Source organism: Parambassis ranga, chromosome 2 (assembly GCF_900634625.1).
Source record: "Parambassis ranga chromosome 2, fParRan2.1, whole genome shotgun sequence".
Lineage (NCBI taxonomy): Eukaryota > Metazoa > Chordata > Actinopteri > Ambassidae > Parambassis > Parambassis ranga.
Window position 1 is genome coordinate 45077653 of NC_041023.1, and position 13179 is coordinate 45090831.

Below are 13179 nucleotides of genomic sequence, written 5' to 3' on the forward strand. Positions count from 1 at the left end.
CACCACAATGCTATGTTGACTTCTCTGTTCTCTAATGGTCTCCACAGGTCAGAAGATCTCAGTCCAACAGAGCACCTTCAGGGTGTGGTGAACAGACCTGCAGCACCTGTGTGACGCTATCATCTCAACCTGTTGACTCTATTACACAAAGGAAAAGAGCGTCCAACCCAGAACAAGCCGGCTGCACTGAACGAGGTGTGGGGTGAGTGCATCACAACAGTATGAGTTCCCTTAAAGTTTGTATGTCTTAGAAATATGCCAAAAGTGGTTGAATTTGAAAACATAAATGACCTGGTTATGTCTAAAAAACTTCTTTAGGTCTTGTTTGGTGCAATAAAGTCTTCCATCCCATCAATTATAAGATTTCCTGTCTGAACGGACGGTGACAGTGTCATGTTGTCTGGGGTGCTAAGCTGTTACAATGATGCTAATACTATTGTATTGCTAGATGTGATGTGTAGACCCTCCTCAAGTGTTCATATGATGCATTTGAGTGAGACCAGGCTTGGTTTTAGCCATCCAATGCTGAATTTTTAACCAAGGTGACTAACCGAGGAATTTTGGAAGATAAACCAGGGTGTCATCGGCATATTGGCTAACACTCGTAAGGACATTATAATACGTTTCTTTTCTCTGTCTTCATCCCTATTTTTCCACATAGCCCGGACTTTGCGGAAGATGAATCCATCTCCCCTCCACCTCACACACATTTTCAGGCATGGATAAGCCCCCTCTTGCTTGCCCTGTAAATCTGAGCCCACCTGAAGCGGGGATGACCCACTTTTTTTTTTCCTGAAAGCAAACATGTGAGAATGTAGGCCGCAGTCGACGTGTGGTGAACTCTTCAGACAGCACACGACACACGTCAGATCACATCAGGCTGCTGCTGCACTTAAAAGAAAGATACGATTGTTGTAAGATGACAGATCTTTCCACTACGTTAACAGGGATTAACTCACTTCTGGAGCCTCCAGTGTCCAGGAGTGCAGTTTTTGGCCCTTGAGAGCTCCATCTGTTAAATTGGCTAAACAAACAATATTCGGTGTGTGGTTAGTGTTAGCAAGTGGGATGTGTACCCCTGTGTGCTTGACACATGTAACCATGCGTTCACACACACACACTCACACAGAAAGAGAGAGAGAGAGTGAGAGTGAGTCACAGGCCAACATAGCCTACTGTATCAGTCTGTGGGTCGCCAAGGGCTGATAGGGCCACTCGACCATGAAAGAGGGTATGGAGGCATAACAAACACAGACAACACACACAACACACACACATCACATGCAGACAACACACACACACACATCACATGCAGAAGCACAGAGAGACACATGCACAGAAGCAAATATGTGACGTCCGGCTTCCTCGCTCTCCGCCTGTCTCCTGAAACATCCTCTTAAATAATTAGTTTCACTTTCCAACATAGCTGACAAATGTGCAATTAGTGCTTTTGTAATTATTCCAGCTTCGTGCCACTCCCCTCCCTCACTCCTCATCACTCATTTTTCTCTTGCTATTCGGAGCTCAGCAGGCAGCTCAGCAGCTCTTATTGTGATGACATCTGAATAAACAGAAATGTACTTTTGAGTGAGGTCACCAGCAGGCTAACAGTTAGCAGCCAATCATCCCGCAGTTTAATGATAAACAATTTCTGACTTTCATCTCATCATTTTTATTCTTATTGTTGTTGTTTTGTTTGTTTGTTTGTTTTGTTGTTGGAGTTCAAACTTTAATCTCAGAATTCTGGATTTAATCTCAAAATCTGGGGGAAAAGCTCAGATACTGTTTTTCTCCGGCTCTGATGCTTTTTTTGTATTTTAATGGCTACAAGCCGTGTTTGACTGTTTCCTTCATTAATGAGTTTCACACAGCGTTAATTGTCTCTGTGTGTTGGAATCAGCCAGGCTGTCAGTGTGACGTGTCCTCAATTCCAGCTCTCATTGCCATTTTTATGCGTCCCCCCTCCCCATCCAAAAACCACCACCAATTCCTACACACACACACACACACACACACACACACACACCAGTCCCACCTCTCAAACTACACTGAAGCCAATTCAAGCGATTCTCCGCAGTGCTAAAAGAGCAGAGTGAAGTAAAGGAGGAGGAGGAGTGTGTGAGAGAGAGAGAGGGGAGATTCGGGGAAACACAAGAGAGAGAGAGAGAGAGAGAGAGAGAGTGTGTGTGTGGTGAGAGAAGCAGAGAGAGAGAGAGAGAGAGGGAGCAGGAGAAAACTGCAAATTGGGTGTCCAGGCTTCCAGTGCGCACAGATCTCCGCTGCACCGGCCACGCAGCGCTCCGCTCTGCAGGGTGAGTGTCTTCTGCTGCCTTATTCTAACTGCGCCTCATCCTCTCATCTCTCCTCCTCTCCCTCATCTCAGCTCCTCTTCATCTCTGCTCCTCTCCCTCTCACTCTGCTCTGAAGCCGCTCGCACTCCTCTGGGTTTCTTGAGCAGAGCTCCGCGTCTCTCTGCCTGCGCTCGTCAGGACTTCAGGAAACGCGGCGCATGCATGTGACTCAGTCTGCACATGACATCTTTTATATTTTGTTGTGGTGGGTCTGTGAGGAGAGGAGGTGCGCTGTGCTCCCTGACAGCTGCTGCTGCTGCTGATGAGGAGGAGTGTGTCTGCACGGCTGATCCCTGCCTGTTAGTGGAGGAATGTGCTGCGTGCGGTGATTAGCGCGGTACAGTCTGAAGACACGGCGCGTGGAGGAGGAGGAGGAGGAGGGAGGAAGGGTGAGGCAAAGTGTGTGAGGATGATGTGATGGTGTCAGAGAAAGATCAGGCCAACATTTGTGTGTGTGTGTTTGTGCGTGCGTGTGCACGCCCTCCTGGCTCCTTCTCGGGGAACCCATCCTGTGATACTGGTCCAACAGACTGCAGCACTTCTCACTGGGTCTCCCTCTCTCTCCTTACATACATATGCACAGTGTGTGTGTTGATGGGATGAAGAGGAGCTGCTGGTTTTTCTTTTTAATGTAATGTAATTCTGAGAGCTCCATTAACCCCTTCTTCCTGTTAAATGTGTCACTGCACCTGACGCTCTCATGCTCTGTGATGGGCTGATGTCAGAGCTTTAGCGTTTAGCTGTGCCGTGCACATGTTGTGGAGAATGATGGAAAATTCCTGTGCAAACAGTCAGATGGACTCCAGAGCAGTTTGGGTTTCGTGGATTTCAGCGGTCTCACTGCAGGCACCGGTTAGCGTCACATTCTAATACAAAGAATAGAAAGAGTCTAAATCCTCATTAGAGGACTGCAGCATTAAGAACTAAAGACAGGCTGCACATGGCGTCCGTTTACTTCTGGACTCCTGGAGTCCTGCAGAGATGACCGGCTGAGGTTAGCTGAGGCTTCAGAGCTGGAAGGAGCTGCTCTCTGCCTCCTGTGGCTGCACTATAATCACTAGTGACTCACGAGTCAAGATGCTTGTGATATGACCACATAACCTCAGGGGGAGGAGGTTGTGGTGGACAGTTGTAGGGGGGTCTGACTGGGGACACATTGTGGACAGAACAACCTGCTGAGGATCTTTGGAAGCTAGCAGTTAGCCGTTAGCGAGGTAAGACTTCCCTATAGGATGCTACCTAGAAGCTGTTGTTGTGCAGTTGCGAGTGTCATCAGAGCTTTGAGGTTGTAGCCTGCAGGAGGACGCCTCGGGGGACACGTGGCCAGACTACCCACCAAACCCACTTAAACCTTTAGCAGAGTGGTGTCGCTTCAGCTTGTAATTGGCTGACTTTCTGCCAGTGGGAACACACAGTCAAAGAAGGACACGAGGACATGAATGTGAGGTCAATTATACATGACGTCTGAGTGGTGTGGTTTTTTTGTCTGTCCTAAATGGCTGCACGTAGCTGCTGTCTCTCACAGCACACGGGGACAGAGTCTCGCTCTCGGTAGGATGAGACTCATTCATCGTGAGGACAAACGGACGTCCTGACTCACCTACAGGTTAGATGGTGGACAGGTGAAGAGGTGCTTCCAGTCCGTCTTTGTTTAACTGAGAGTTTCTGTCCATCTGCTCCGTCCGTCCGCTTCAGGCCAATCAGAGCCGAGTGTGACCTCCAACACACATTACACAACATTCGAACTGAAGGTGACTGAAGACGAGTGTGTGTGTCTGTGTGTGTGTGATGGGCTTTTTTAAAGCCCTTTGTGGAAGCTGTGTTGTCGGATGTGTCACTGCCTGTGCTGCATGTGTGTGCACAGTACAACAAGGACTTTCCTCAGTTTTTGGGCCAAGGTTTTTCCCTGTTCCTCCTCCTCCTCACACACAATGTTTGTTCATGTACTGTGTGTGTGTGTGTGTGTGTGCTGCTTGCTACATAAGCTAATTATCTTTGTTGGTGCAGCAGTTGTTGTTTTTTTTGTCTTCTTGCGGCTCTGCAGCTTCAGTGGACGTCTTGGAGATGTCTTTGAGAATTATCTTCACCATTCCTTCTTCTTCCACTGTCCCTACAATCCCTCACCGTCCCATCCTTCCCTTTCCGTCCTCATCCCGCCCTACAAATTAATTTCCAGAAGACGTTTCCAGCCCCCCCCCCACCCTCTCTCCATCCTGTCCTCCGTCCTCCCCTTCTTTAAATATCATCTCTTCTCCTGCCAGTTGGCTCCAGCTCCTCTCTGCTGACAGAGGGACATATTGCCTTCTCAACAGAAATCAGCCCCCTCCACCCCTAACTAACCTGGGAACGCCATCTGTGGAGCCCGCCCCGCCCGGCTCCATGGGAAGTGTAGTTTTGTGGTGCTCAGCTGTTGGTTGCTCTCCTCCATGTTCTGGCCAATGGCTGCTTTCATGTCTTCCCCTCTCCTCTTCATGGTAGATTGTGCTTCATTCAGAGTCGTGAGTCAGTTACACAATGGCACAAACACACACACACAGTCTTGTCATGCTTCTGAAGAAACCCTGCATGGCTCTGGTGTCCAGTTTATCCAGTTAATTCCTGCCCCTCTCATCCGGCCATCTGTTTTTTGCTGTGTAATATATCCCAGTGACAGGTGCCATTAGAACAAGCTAATCAATATTAGTCCCATCACTGGTCAACCAATTAATCAGCCTGACTTCCCACACAAAGCCAGTTAACGGGCAGGCACAGCTTTTTATTTATAATCTGTTTATTTGTGCATCATTTGTTCTGAATCTGTTAGATTTTTATCAGATGGACAAAAGTATGTGGACACCACAAAGTTATCATCAGATAATCTGCTGCAACAATGGAAACAGGAATGTTTTCAGGAGAGGTTCCTCTGGCCTGTCCATGAAATGTCAGAATACGCTGATTGATTATTCACGGACAATCAATTAATAATGCAAACAATCATCTGTTAGACTGCAGCGTTAAGATTTCACCTTTACAACTAAAAACAGACTGCAGATGGCGTCCGTTTACTTTTGGCCACGTAGTGGATATTAGCGCCACAAAGCCAGATTAGCAGGTTAGCGTAGCCTGTGGAGTCTTATACCCCGTTCACACTGGGGAAAAAAATGTGGCTTAAGCAGGATTCGGCTGCATCCTGATCAATCCAGATGTGTTTTTTCTGAGTGTGAACACCTCGAATCCTCGAATCGATTGAAATCAAACTGGATACAGCCGGATTCGAGGTGTTCACACTCAGAAAAAAACACATCTGGATTGATCAGGATGCGGCCTGAAATCAAACTGGATTGGCTCAAATGTGGCTCAGGTGTGAACGCAAATGTACGTCCGGTTAGTGATGTGCTACTTCTGGTTCACAGGGTGTGACACGGGACAAACAACCGCATGACACATGCGCACACGCGGTCCTACCGCGGCGGGAACAGACTCTGTATATTACGAGGTGCCACCTAGTGGTTTGGAGGACAGCAAACATGCTGGATGAAGCCAGATTGAGTGCGGACACAAGTGTGTGCGAGCCAGATTTGAAAATAGGTCTGAACGCATCCAGTTTAAAGGCTGTCTGGGCTCAATCCTACTATAGCTGACTTTCTCCAGTGTGAACAGGGCCTAAATTCACGGTACGCTGTGACACCGGTTACGATCTGTGACGTGCAGCTCTGTGGAGCCACCTCGCTTCGTGGTTCGACCCTTCAGGGTTCCACAGATGTCTCAAATCTTTGATCCAAACCTTACAGCTCCCAGATAAATGTGCTTTTCTTTAACATCTTCAAGGATTCTTTTCACACGATGATGTAAACGATGACTCATGTGTTTGTGTAGAAATCCCAGATTAATCCCAGATTACCATCGGAGTTTTATATGAACAGACGCAGCTCGTCCGTCCGCCTCGGTCAGGACTGGAACTTTATTTTTTCATTAAGTGAGGATTAAACCCTCTGAAACAGTCATCACCTGGTTGATGCTGGATACAAACGTCTCGCTGCACAATGAGCTCCTTATGAAGTAAACGGCCTCTTTCCACAAATTAATTCAGATTCACAAAGCTCCTGATTAAGAGAACTTATTATCACTCCTCCAGCCGCGTTAATGCTTTAATTAGTATCGCGCACTCATTCATGGAGCCGGACCTCATTGAGGAGGATCCTGTAAGCCTCTAATAACAAATGATTAATGAATCCAAATAAAACCTGAATCGTGCTCTGTGTTTACTTTAGTAAGATGGGGGGGGGGGGGGGGGTAAAGCCAGCAGAGCCTCAGGGTGCTGATTATGTAAAGTCATTCAGTGAAAGTATGAAGATGCAAATGTACAATGAAAACGACAGGGCAATAATAATGAAGACGAATAAATCCCCCTGTGAGCAGCTCCGCCTCCTCACAGCTGACCTTTGACCCCTGAAAGACACATAGAGATGAATAATCCATGTTTACCTCGGCGGTGTGGTTTCAAACCTGCGGACTGATGAAGCAGCTTCAGTCTCCTCTCACATGGTTTTCAGAGCTGTCATTGGGACAGGAAGCTTTTTGTTTCTCTGAACAGACAGACGGACGGAGGATCTTCATGGATTTATAAAATAGTCTTTTTCATCTCTGTCAGAACAACAAACAAAAAATCAGCCTGGTGCTGGCGGGAAAGAGAGAGCGAGGTGGGGGGGTCCGTGTGGAAATCATCATCATCATTACGGTCCAGCCCGCCTCTAAAAGCGAACCAATCCCCACAGACGTCCATGTTTGTGTTTTGTGTGGCAGGTGGCTGGATGCCCCGCCGCTGGCGTTAAAGGTCGGGTAGGAGATTTCATTCTGATGCACTTTTTGTTAAATTAGTGTCCATGGACCGCCACCTTACTGTGGTGGAGGGGTTTGAGTGCCCAGATGATCCTAGGAGCTATGTTGTCGGGGGCTTAATGCCCCCAGCAGGGTCTCCCAAGGCAAACAGGTCCTGGGTGATGGGCCAGACTAAGAGCGGTCCAAAAACCCCCTTATGAGGCAAGCAAAATCGAGGACCGTGACGTCGCCCGGTATGGCGCAGCCGGGGCCCCACCCTGGAGCCAGGCCCGGGGTTGGGGCTCGAATGCGAGCGCCTGGTGGCCGGGCCTTTCCCCACGGGGCCCGGCCGGGCTTAGCCCGAAGGAGCGACGTGGGGCCGACCTCCCATGGGCCCACCACCGGTGGGAGGAACCGTAAGGGGCCGGTGCAGAGTGGATTGGGTGGCAGTCGAAGGCGGGGGCCTCGGCGACCTGATCACCGGACACAGAAACTGGCTCTGGGGACATGGAATGTCACCTCGCTGGGGGGGAAGGAGCCTGAGCTTGTGCGGGAGGCCGAGCGGTACCGACTAGATATAGTCGGGCTCGCCTCCACGCACAGCTTGGGTTCTGGAACTCAACTCCTTGAGAGGGGTTGGACTCTCTTCTATTCTGGAGTTGCCCATGGTGAGAGGCGGCGGGCTGGTGTGGGCTTGCTTATAGCCCCACAGCTTAGCTGCCATGTGTTGGAGTTTTCCCCAGTATGTGAGAGGGTCGCCTCCCTGCGCCTCCGGGTTGGGGAGAGGTCTCTCACTGTGGTTTCGGCGTATGCGCCGAACAGCAGTGTAGAGTACTTGACCTTCTTACAGTCTCTGGGAGGGGTGCTGGATGGCACCCCAACCGGGGACTCTGTCATCTTGCTGGGAGACTTCAACGCCCACGTGGGCAGTGACAGTAACACCTGGAGAGGCGTGATTGGGAGGAACGGCCTCCCCGATCTGAACCCGAGTGGTGTTTTGTTATTGGACTTCTGTGCTGGGCATGGTTTGTCCATAACGAACACCATGTTCGAGCACAAGGTTGTCCATCGGTGCACCTGGCACCAGGACACCCTAGGCCGGAGGTCGATGATCGATTTTGTAATCGTGTCAGCCGACCTTCGACCTTGTGTTTTGGACACTCGGGTGAAGAGAGGGGCTGAGCTGTCAACTGATCACTACCTGGTGGTGAGTTGGATCCGTTGGCGGGGGAAGAGGCTGGACGGGCCCGGCAGGCCCAAACGTACTGTGCGGGTCTGCTGGGAGCGTTTGGCCGAACCCTCCGCTAGGGAGATCTTCAACTCCCACCTCCGGGAGAGCTTCACCCAGATTCCGAGGGAGGCTGGAGACATTGAGTCGGAGTGGACTATGTTTTCCACCTCCATTGTCGATGCAGCAGTCCGAAGCTGCGGCCGCAAGGCCTCTGGTGCCTGTCGTGGCGGCAATCCCCGGACCCGGTGGTGGACACCGGAGGTCAGGGATGCCGTCAAGCTGAAGAAGGAGTCCTATCGGGCCTGGTTGGCTTGTGGGACTCCTGAAGCAGCTGATAGGTATCGGCAGGCCAAGCGTGCTGCAGCAAGGGCAGTTGTAGAGGCAAAAACTCGGGCCTGGGAGGAGTTCGGGGAGGCCATGGAGGAGGACTATCGGTCAGCCTCAAAGAGATTCTGGCAAACCGTCCGGCGCCTCAGGAGGGGGAAGCAGTACTCTGCCAACACTGTATTCAGTGGAGGTGGGGAGCTGTTGACCTCGACTGAGGGGGTGGTTGGACGGTGGAAAGAGTACTTTGAGGGCCTCCTCAATCCCACCAACACGCCTTCCATTATGGAAGCGGAGGCTGATGACTCAGTGGTGGACTCGTTCATCACCTGTGCTGAAGTTGCCGAGGTAGTCAAAAAGCTCCCCGGCGGCAAGGCACCGGGGGTGGATGAGATTCGCCCTGGGTACCTTAAGTCTCTGGATGTTGTGGGGCTGTCTTGGTTGACACGCCTCTGCAACATCGCGTGGCAATCGGGGGCAGTGCCGCTGGACTGGCAGACCGGGGTGGTGGTCCCTCTTTTTAAAAAGGGGGACCGGAGGGTGTGCTCCAACTACAGGGGGATCACACTCCTCAGCCTCCCTGGGAAAGTCTACGCCAGGGTACTGGAGAGGAGAATTAGGCCTATAGTCGAACCTTGGATTAAGGAGGAGCAATGTGGTTTTCGTCCTGGCCGCGGAACACTGGACCAGCTCTATACCCTCCGCAGGGTGCTGGAGGGTTCATGGGAGTTCGCCCAACCAGTCCACATGTGTTTTGTGGACTTGGAGAAGGCGTTCGACCGTGTCCCTCGCGGCATCTTGTGGGAGGTGCTCTGGGAGTATGGGGTCCGTGGCCCTCTGCTGAGGGCCGTTAGGTCCCTGTATGGCCGGAGCAGGAGTTTGGTTCGTATTGCCGGCAGTAAGTCAGACCTGTTCCCAGTGCATGTTGGACTCCGGCAGGGCTGCCCTTTGTCACCGGTTCTGTTCATAATTTTTATGGACAGAATTTCTAGGCGCAGCGAGGGACCGGAGGGGATCTGGTTCGGGAACCATAGGATTTCATCTCTGCTTTTTGCAGATGATGTTGTCCTGTTGGCTTCATCGAGCCGGGACCTCCAGTGTGCACTGGGACGGTTTGCAGCCGAGTGTGAAGCGGCTGGGATGAGAATCAGCACCTCCAAGTCTGAGGCCATGGTTCTCGACCGGAAAAAGGTAGTCTGTCCTCTCTGGGTCGGAGGAGAGCTCCTGCCCCAAGTGGAGGAGTTTGTGTATCTCGGGGTCTCGTTCACGAGTGAGGGGAAAATGGAGCGGGAGATTGACAGACGGATCGGTGCAGCTTCCGCAGTAATGCGGTCGCTGTACCGGTCTGTTGTGGTGAAGAAGGAGCTGAGCCGGAAGGCGAGGCTCTCGATTTACCGGTCAATCTACGTTCCTACCCTCACCTATGGTCATGAGCTTTGGGTAGTGACCGAAAGAATGAGATCGCGAATACAGGCGGCCGAAATGAGTTTCCTTCGAAGGGTGGCTGGGCGCTCCCTTAGAGATAGGGTGAGAAGCTCAGTCACCCGAGAGGAGCTCGGAGTAGAGCCGCTGCTCCTCCACATCGAGAGGAGCCAGCTGAGGTGGCTCGGGCATCTGGTTCGGATGCCTCCTGGACGCCTCCCTGGGGAGGTGTTCCGGGCATGTCCCACTGGGAGGAGGCCCCGGGGAAGGCCCAGGACGCGGTGGAGAGACTATGTCTCTCGGCTGGCCTGGGAACGCCTCGGGATTCCCCCAGAGGAGCTGGAGGAAGTGTCTGGTGAGAGGGAAGTTTGGGTGTCCCTGCTTAGACTGCTGCCCCCGCGACCCGGCCCCGGATAAGCGGTAGAAGATGGATGGATGGATGGATAGTGTAACTTCTCTTTACAATCCGATAGCAACCGATTAGTTCGGCAGTTTCACATTAAAGCGAAGAATATGAATCATCTGTGGAAGCTATAAAACACTAAAAACATCAGCCAATCCTCCGGGTGGACCCTGTGCGGAGTATTGGCTGGTTGTCACTCTCTTCCTGCTCTTGATTGTTTTTTAGCTTCCGCCACTTCCTTCCATTTCAGGGAACGATGGCGACCAAGAGAGAGAGAGAGAAAACCAGCTCTGTCTGTCTCTTCCTCTTATGCTGGAATGAGTGCTTCACTGACTCACTGTACCATCTAGTGGTACATAATGGTATTAAGGTAAATCCTATGGCTAGCTGCTTAGCATGCTAACATGTAAGCATGCTTTTCAAATTTTTTAAGATGGAAGAATGTAAAGCAGTTGATTGATAGATCGATAGAATAGTTCCTCCCTGCTACACCTTTAACTTCTTCCTCCACCCTCGGAGTCCACAGCACCCTCCCTCTCTCCTCCTCCTGTAGTTCCTCCCCCTCCTTCCCCTCAGTCTTTCTTTCCCCACATCATTACCTCGCACTGTTTGTTCCCAAGCACCACTGCTCCATTCAGCTGTAATTTATTACATCGCACACACACACACACACACACAGCAGCTGGTGCAACCTGGGAATTGTGGTTACATTCTCAAGGCTTAGACTACAAAGAGAAACTCATCCCAGTCCATTTGTTTGCAGCTATCTCAGCAAACAGAGGCTGGTTCAGAGTGTGTGTGTGTGGGGGGTTTTAAGTTAGCATAATCTTCAGTTTGTTTTCTCTCACACTTTTTGGTAGAAGTTTTCATTGATCCATCTCAAACACACCTATCGTTGCCATGGTTACACACAGAAAAGTCCAACAAAGTGATGGACAGTTTGGTGAAGCGATTCTAAAACATACCAGAGCTGAGGTGTCTTCAGTCTCCTTATCGCTGCTGAAGTTGAATCAATATCTTTAACTTTCACCTGTCAGGTCTGTTTGACGCGTCCTCACCGGTCCGTCTCCAGCAGCTCACCTCGGCTCCTCCTGGGGGGCTCGCCGGCAGCTCCTCTCTGACCAGCAGGAACTGGGTCGGCCTCGGGGCTTCGCTCTACCTTTTCACCGTCTCTCTAAGAGGAGCCGCCCAGAGGGGACGTCTTTGTCAGGTAACCTGAGGACAAAGAGAGGCAGACTCAGAGCCTTTCCCAGACTTCTAAACCTGTCACCTGGTCTTGCAGAGGAAGCCTGGCTACCCTGCGATGGAAACTGACTTCAGTTTGTGACCTGTTCCTTCAGGTTTTTTAGGAACACACAGACCAATGTTTAACCCCCATCCTCCTCTGCAGTCCTTCCCTGAGGTCTGAAGTCATCACCCTGCAGCCTGAATGACGTGCTGTGCTGAGACAGTTATCTGAGTCCTGCAGGTCCTCGGCTGTGTCTCTCAGTGCAGGATGGATCTGTGTGCTCTGACTCGGCGGCGCCTGACTGCCTCTCCTGACATTTCCAGCACTTAGACTGATGCTTATTTACACAAGCTGAGCACAAACCACCTTTGTCTCCCTCAGAGGAGGCGACTCTGTCGCGTCTCCGCCTGCATCGTCTGTCTCCAGCTTCTTACGACTTCCAAAGACGTTCCTGTGAATTTTTGAGCCACTTGTGTCCGAGCTGGACTGTTTTGCGTCACATGTGACCACCGCCACACCCCTGCCGTGGCTGCTGATGTTGTCTCACACACTGCTGAGTGCGCCGTCTTACATGAGTGATGAGGTCACGTCTCGCTCTCCTGCTGCCTGACAGCGACTTTCTTTCTGCTTCTTATCTGTCCAGGTCTGATCTTGTCTGCGGAGCTGGTTCTGTCCTCGGCCCGTCTCTTATCGCCTTCTCAGCCTCGTAAACAACATTTTCAGTCCCAGAGAAGCTTCTTTATAACAGCCTGCCTGAATCTTAAAATAATCACAATTGTCCAATCATGCATAGCATCCTTGTGTCCTGGGGGAGACAGCGATGTCACTGGGTTGGTTGGTGTGGAAATCCGACAGCAGCTAGCATTAGCTAACCAGCAGTGAGGGCTTTGACAGTGATTACCACCAACAAACAAGGAAGTCCACTTTCATTTTTTATTGTCTTTATTGTCTTTATGGACAGTCAAACATGGCCGCCTCTAATGTTTGACTTTCCGGCTCACAGAACCAGGTCTGCACGCCATCGATCAGCTATTAGCATTTAGCAGTGGCGCGGCAGTAAGGAAAGAGGCCAGTGGAGCCCCCTGCTGTCTGCAGTCTTGTCAGTTTGAGCATGGTAGTCATTGTCAAAGCTGTCACTGATGGTTAGCTAATGCTAGCTACTGTCAGACTTCAACACCGACCAAACCAGTGACATCACCATCTCTGCTAGGACAAGATGGCGCTACACATGCTGCCGTTGACCTCCATATGCTTTGCTTGTTAATATTTCTTGGAATCAAAGTTCTGAGTTGTTGTAGTTGCAGCACTCTCTCACTTTATATCCTGTAAAAATGCGCCCACACTCCTGAAACAACACCTTGTCAGGACCGCACATGCAGCCTGCGGCACGTTTTATTGGAGCTGCATCAGCGCGAATGGCCTT